Source organism: Benincasa hispida, chromosome 5 (assembly GCF_027475165.1).
Source record: "Benincasa hispida cultivar pf3 chromosome 5, pf3_genome.v1.1, whole genome shotgun sequence".
NCBI lineage: Eukaryota > Viridiplantae > Streptophyta > Magnoliopsida > Cucurbitales > Cucurbitaceae > Benincasa > Benincasa hispida.
Window position 1 is genome coordinate 33014306 of NC_143482.1, and position 7554 is coordinate 33021859.

Sequence of the window (7554 nt, forward strand, 5' to 3'; positions counted from 1 at the left end):
TTCCTTTAATGAGTATAAGTCATAGTCCTACTATGACTGAGTTCTCTATTCCAAAGAGAAGTTGTGGCCACTATGTTCAAGCCTCGGAATCAGCCCTTAAAGGAGCAATCTATCTATTTATCCCTACTTCGGGGAAGAAGTGAATTTCATTTTGTGTAACTGAGTTCCCAGCTCCCAAATCAACAAGTTCCCAAAAAGGTACGCATGTTGAGTTGGCAATCTGGCCACTCTCACTCATACAAATCAAAGAACCACCCTTAAAGACATGAGTTTCCAAAACACTCAAGATTAAGGTCATGTCACTTATGGTTCTTTAGGTGAGATGTAAGTCTCCAGTATCAATGATGTTATATACAGAGATGAATCATCTCGTGGTCCGATCATATACAAACTCTTTGTATAGGACACCCCCGCTCGCATGTCTTCATACGAATCTCCATATCGATCATATACAATCATATACAAACTCTTTGTCCGATCATATACAAAGAGGGTCGTATCCGTACTGTCACCAAGATCAGGAATCCCTCCTTAATCCTTATACTACAAACCTCTCTAGGTTACCACTCAAGGCATGATCCACTTGTATTCTCATATTCATGCTTAAGTTTACATACAATAACCATGAAGCTTTGTTTATTTGATATGAGTAAATGCCAGAATGAAATAACTCTTATTTTATTCAGAACAATGTGTATATATTACAAACAACGAGACTTCGGGAGAATTATGACACCATTCCCAACAATCTCCAACTTGTCTTAATGCCTCAGGAGACTAATGTACAATACAAGATAAAGACATGTACAATATACAATAAACTAGGGCATACCCCAGTATCATCTCCCACTTGCCCTAGACAAGATGCCGCATGTCCCACAGACCCAGACTCTCCAGGTCACCCTCGAACACTTTAGCTATGAGAGCCTTTGTAAACGGATCAGCAACGTTGTGCTCCGACGCGATCTTCGTGACTATCACATCACAACGATGCACAATCTCCCTAATCAAGTAGTATTTCCGCTCTATATGCTTGCCTCGACAATGACTCCGAGGCTCCTTCGAATTTGCCACAGCCCCACTGTAATCACAATAAAGAGTGATAGGAAAATCCATATTTGGAACAACGTCCAAATCTGTAAGGAATTTCCTCAACCAAACAACCTCCTTAGCTGCTTCACAAGCGACTACGTATTCGGCTTCCATAGTAAAGTCCGTGATGCATCCTTACTTGATGCTTCGCCACACTACAACACCTCCATAAGAGTGAACACTGACCCTGATGTCGATTTGCAAGAATCTCCATCGGTTTGAAAGTCAGAGTATGTGTATCCTGTAAGGATTAGATCCTTATCTCCATACATAAGCATGTAGTCCCCCGTTCTCCGAAGATACTTGAGGATCGTCTTGACCACCGTCCAGTCATCAAATCCTGGATTAGACTGATACCGACTAACAATCCCTATTGTATAGCAAATGTCGGGTCTGGTACACAACATTGCATACATTAAGCTTCCAATAGATGAAGCATAGGGAATCTATCTCATCTCCTCAACCTCTTAAGGTGTCTTAGGACATCAATCCTTAGACAAAATGATTCCATACCTGAAGGGTAACAAACCCCTCTTAGAATCCTGCATCATATACCTGATCAACATTTGATCGATGTACGATGCTTGAGACAAGGTTAACCTTTTGTTCTTACGATCTCGAATGATTTGGATCCCTAGAACATACTATGCCTCACCCAAATCTTTCATTTGGAACTGGGTAGCTAGCCACTTCTTAATGTCAGTCAGATACCCTACATCATTCCCAATGAGTAGGATATCATCCACATACAGTACCAAAAAAGCTATTGAGTTGTTGATGATCTTCTTGTAAACACAAGGCTCATCAACATTCTAATCAAAGCCAAACAACTTGACTGCAGTGTCAAATCTAATGTTCCATGATCTAGATGCTTATTTTAGCCCATAAATGGACCTATTAAGCTTGCAACTCTTTACTCTTGATCTGGAACTACGAACCCCTCTGGTTGAGCCATGTAGATGGTTTTCTCAAGATTACCATTAAGATAGGTAGTCTTGACGTCCATTTTCCATATCTCATAATTATAAAATGTGGCTATGGACATTGATAGAGTTAAGAATGACAATTGGTGAGAAAGTTTCATCATAGTCAACTCCTTCGACCTGGGTATAACCCTTTACTACAAGTCGAGCCTTAAAGGTTTGCACTTTTCCATCAACACCTCTCTTTCACTTATAGATCCACTTACACCCAATAGGTCTTACCCTATCAGGTGAATCCACAAGCTCCCAGACATTATTGAAGTACATAGACTCCATTTCCTGGTTTATGGCTTTAATCCATTCATCCTTGTCAACATCCTCCATTTCGTGCTTAAAAGACAATGGATCCTCAACCCCATCATTCGAAATGATGTTTAAGGCTTTAGTCAAACCCATGTAGCAATTTGATGGGTTCATAACCCTCCCACTATGTCGAGGCAGTCTCAACTCTTGAACTAGTTGATTAGATGCATCGACCTCAACAACTCTTGTTGATCTGTCAGCCTGCTCAACAACTTTTGTTGAACCCTTAGTAGTCTCAGTCTCACTAGAAATATCACGTAAAATAAGCTTACTTTGTGGCTTATGATCCCACATTTGGTCTTCTTCTAAGAAGATAGCATTTATAGAAACAAACACTTTGTTCTCACTCGGATCAGAGAAGTATCCACTCCTCGTTTCCTTGGGGTAGCCTAAAAAGAGGCAAACTTTTGAACGTGGTTCCAACTCTTCGGGTTAGTCACAAGCACATGTGTCGGACACCCAAAAATCTTGAAGTGGCGTAAACTACCTTTACGGTCTCACTACAACTCCAAAGATATTTCAGAAACACTTTTCGAGGGAACGTTGTCAAAATATATCATGCAGTCTCCACTGCAAAAACCCCAAAACGAGTCTAGAAGATGAGCATAACTCATCATAGACCAAACCATATCGAACAAGGTTTTGTTTCTCCTTTCTGATACACCATTCTACTGAGGTGTAGCTAGGGCCGAGAGTTGGGACGCAATCCCATGTTCTATCATATAGTTCTAGAATTGGAGGTCTATATACTCTCCACCACGATCAGACCGTAGTGTTTTTATCTTCTTACCTAACAAGTTTTCAACTTCAGCCTTATACTCTTTGAACTGGTCAAGGGCTTCAGACTTTTGTTGCATTAGGTAGAGATACCCAAACCTTGAATAATCATCTATGAAAGAGAGGAAATATTCATGCTCACCTCGAGCCTTAACATTCATCAGACCATAGAGATCTGAATGTACAAGCTCCAAGGCTTCCTTGGCTCTGTAACCTTTTCCAGTAAATGGTTGTTTGGTCATCTTGCCTTCAAGGCATGATTCACACACCGGCAAAGAGTTTTCTTTTAAACTCTTTAGAAGTCCACTTTTCACCAACTGCTCAATCCTATTGAGGTTGATGTGACCTAACCTTAGATGCCAAAGATGGGCGTTTTCTCAGGAGAAATCTTTGGTCTTTTAACTGTTGTTGTCGTACTAAACATTTCAATATTAAAAAAGGCTTTTATGACTAACAACCTTAGTACATATAAGTTACTTTCCATTGAACCAAAACTAATCTCCATTCCATTCTTGAAAATAAACACTTAATTCTCAGAAAAGGAGATGGTATACCCTTGTTCAATGAGACAAGATACCGAGATTAAGTTCCTCTTGATATGAGGAATTACGAAAACATTATCCAGTAACAGATAATGTTTCTTGTCCAAAAATAACTTCAGCCTGCCTACAGCAACAACTGAAACAACCTCACCAATACCGACTCTAAGAGTCATCTCTCCCTGTGGCAATGTTTGCTAGGAACTGAATCCTTGGTAAGAGGAACTGACATGATTGTTAGCACCTAAATCAAGGATCCATGCAGAATCATCATTCTCTACCAAACACGTCTCCAAGACCAATAAATCAGATTTACTGTCCTTAGACATCCTTTTCTTTTCGAGAGTAGTGGGATTATTGATTAAAACATAAATAATCTCCAAGTTCCATGTCAGAGAACACTTCTCTTCTATGAACTCAATTGCTTTCTCTTCCTAGAGTTTAACTTGGGAACTGACACTGCTGGATTCGTCATCCATCCCTTTGTGCTCGAAAAGTAAAAACTGACATTCAAATAGATCTTGCAACAAGTCCATGATCTCGTGTGCAGTGACCATGTTCTTAACCCTTTTGGCCAGAACATCAGGTAAGCTAGCCAAAATGTGAAGTCGAGCCAATGAATTAGCCTGCATCCACACCTCATATGCATTACGAACACTTCGCGGTGCATCAAGGGTCGGGACTTGAGGATGCTCCTCAACCATGACAAATTCGAGGTCATTTACCACGAAATACGTTTTACAAGACTCTTTCCACTGTATGTAATTGGTCAAAATTGAGGCATTAAACTGAAATACTAATAAATTGCTGAAAATAAAAACACATTGACCTATGTTAGGTTTTAAGCAAATACCCGTTGAAAAACATACAACACCCAATAAGGTTTAGTAAAACTAACATGAACCCCATGTGACATCTAGTTTCGCAATGACGCTTCAAAGGTTTAGGACAAAAGCCGCCAAAGGGAGGTCAATTATCCCTCATCTGAACCGAGAAATTCTCAACCAGTCATTAATAACAAAACAACTCTTGATTCTATAACGACTAGCCATCATTGATTTGGTCAAGAGAACATTAACTTACTTAATAATCTCTTGTATGTGTGACCCGCCATTTTAGGCCCTAGAGATTCTCCCCAAGCAGCCAATTCGAAGGGAAAAGATCTGATTGGGGCAAAACCTAAAGGGACCCTATCCATTTCTTGAGTTTACATTGATCTTGACCAACTGCACAAAACCCATCCGAAGGAGGATGCTCCCAAGGCGCCACGAGGGAGTACAAAATGATCTCATAGTGTGAACCAATGACAGAGACCGTAGGACATGTTGACACACACCCTTCATCCACTTACTATAAACACTCTCTCCATCCATCTTGATATTGACTCATGCAAACACCATTCGAAGGGGGATGCTTCCAAGGCACTACGAGACCAAGCATGAATCTCACGGTGTGAATATTCAAGGAGAAATGTGAGTAGAATCATTGACATATCAGATACATCTTTTCCTCCCACTGAGTGTTTTATAACCTAGGGTTTAGTTTACTTAGAAAAAATACGGCTAAGAATTTTAACTAAGCCACTTTTTACGTTTTCTCAAGAGTAACTTTTACCTTGGATAGTTGAAACAACTTTTGATCATCATCCATTAAATTCTTTAACGGAGTCTTTGACCAACTATCGCATGCTTGCAGAAAATCTATCTAATTCACCTTTCTAGGTAGGTTCCCAGGAAGGGGTATTTCGTTTTCGTCAACTTAAGTACCCCAGCCTATACAGAACTCGCCTTAGACAAAAGGTCCCTTATAAATAGATTTAATACAATTTTAATCTTTTGTGCCAATCAATTTAATCCTATTAAACTAATTAAAAAATATTAAAACTAGTTTACTAATCCTATTAGAACCTTTGAACTTAGGTCTATCTTAATCCAATTTTAAAACCCTTTTAAAAAACATGAGTTCACCCTATGTCCGCATGCAACTCTTTCCTATCGATTTTAGTTCTAATTTCCTTTATAACACTTATAGCGAAAACAACTAAAACCAACCACAATGCAAAGCTAAATACATACAAGGCATTCATAACGTTTATAAACGGCCTAAGTGTCATGCTCCATGCATTGTTCATTCATTGCCACATTTTATATAACACTTATAGAAACAAGCAACGAACCAAACAAAACATGCTTCCATTTACCCTTATACTATAATGCTTATAATATAAAGATGATACATGAATATGCTCACTGCATGCAAAAATATAACTTTTATATTTTCATGATGCATGCGCATGCTTAATTTCTTCATGCAATGTTATAACATTTATAATACATAATGCATGCATAATTGCACAACCTAAGGTGAGATTCAAATCTATATGTCAAACACTTTGCCATATAAACAACATACATCTCATGTATAATAAATAAATGTTGATGAACGAGGAAAAATTGCCTCAATCCTCAAAAACAAAAACTAACTATTACAAAACAAGGAGTCTCCGATTCAAACAGGCGAATCGGATCTTGAACCATCCGGGCGAAGATACGCGTCTCCACTGATCAGGTACCAAACTTCCCCTCCATCGTCTACACGAAAGAACAAATGGTTTGCTCAATCGTTTACCTACGCTTCCAGAGCTAAACGATCTTTTAGCAACGATCGTGTACCTTTTATTATGCGATGAAGCATGAGGTACGTGATCGTGCAGCGCACTCCGCAATGCAAGTCTTATACAATCGTCTAAATGACTACGATGCAGTGAAGCACTATCGTCTAAATGATCGCTGACCGAGTGCCTTCATATCGTATACTGCATGATCATGTAGTCGGTGACTATGCGATGAGCATGCTAACTACACAATCGTTTAACGTGCACCTTCTACAAAATAATGAGCATCAAATGCTTTTACTAAGATCGTCTACCTGCAACGTCTCTGCGATCGGGAAACCAACGCTACGCGATAGAGTAAATGATTTACCCGATCATTTAGTAAATACTACACGATCGTTTAGATAAATTCCAATGATCATTTACCTGAGGCTACACGACACGACCAACTTTTGGTCTTCTTCTTCGCTGAGAACCATATCTCCATGCTTCAAAACTTCATCATGAACGACTCGAATATCTCAAACACTTTGAATTAAAGACTCGATTGCATGCTAATTATGCCCAAAAACACAGAGGCCCTCACAAATTAACACTTTGTAATTTAAAGAAAACTTTAAACAGAGGCAATTAAACACGTAAACATTCATCAACATCATGCATAAATTCATTTAACAATTAAACGCAATGCAAAAAAACCCACCACGATTGTAAAAGAAGTTCAAAACAAAAGTGAAATTTGGAATATTGTTTGGTTTTTGTCTTAAAAACTCATAGTTTGTAAAATAATGAACATTTTCTATTATGAATATACTTGTTATTGATCTCATAAATTGTATGAAAGTCTAAATCCAATAAACTAAGACCCATGACTATTGTATAAGTACTTGAACTTTATGTGGAGACATAAGAGTGGATTGGGTTCGATTAGATAGTCAAAATGATCTATGGTACATGAATGAGGTTAGGTACCTTATTCTGGTAACATCAGTGGATGCGACTTACTCTATATTTGTTACAAAGAGTTGTAAAGAGCTATATACAATGTGATCCAAATTCGTACATATTATGACATGAGGAGTGGGGGCGTCCTACGCAATGAGTTTGCATAAGATCAAGACCAAGAAATAAGTCACTCTTACTTTATAACATTGTTTACTGTTTAAGACTGATTATTTCACCTACATGACCTAGGTAACTCGATCTTAATCCTGAGCTAACTATGAACTCCTGTTTATTCGGGATT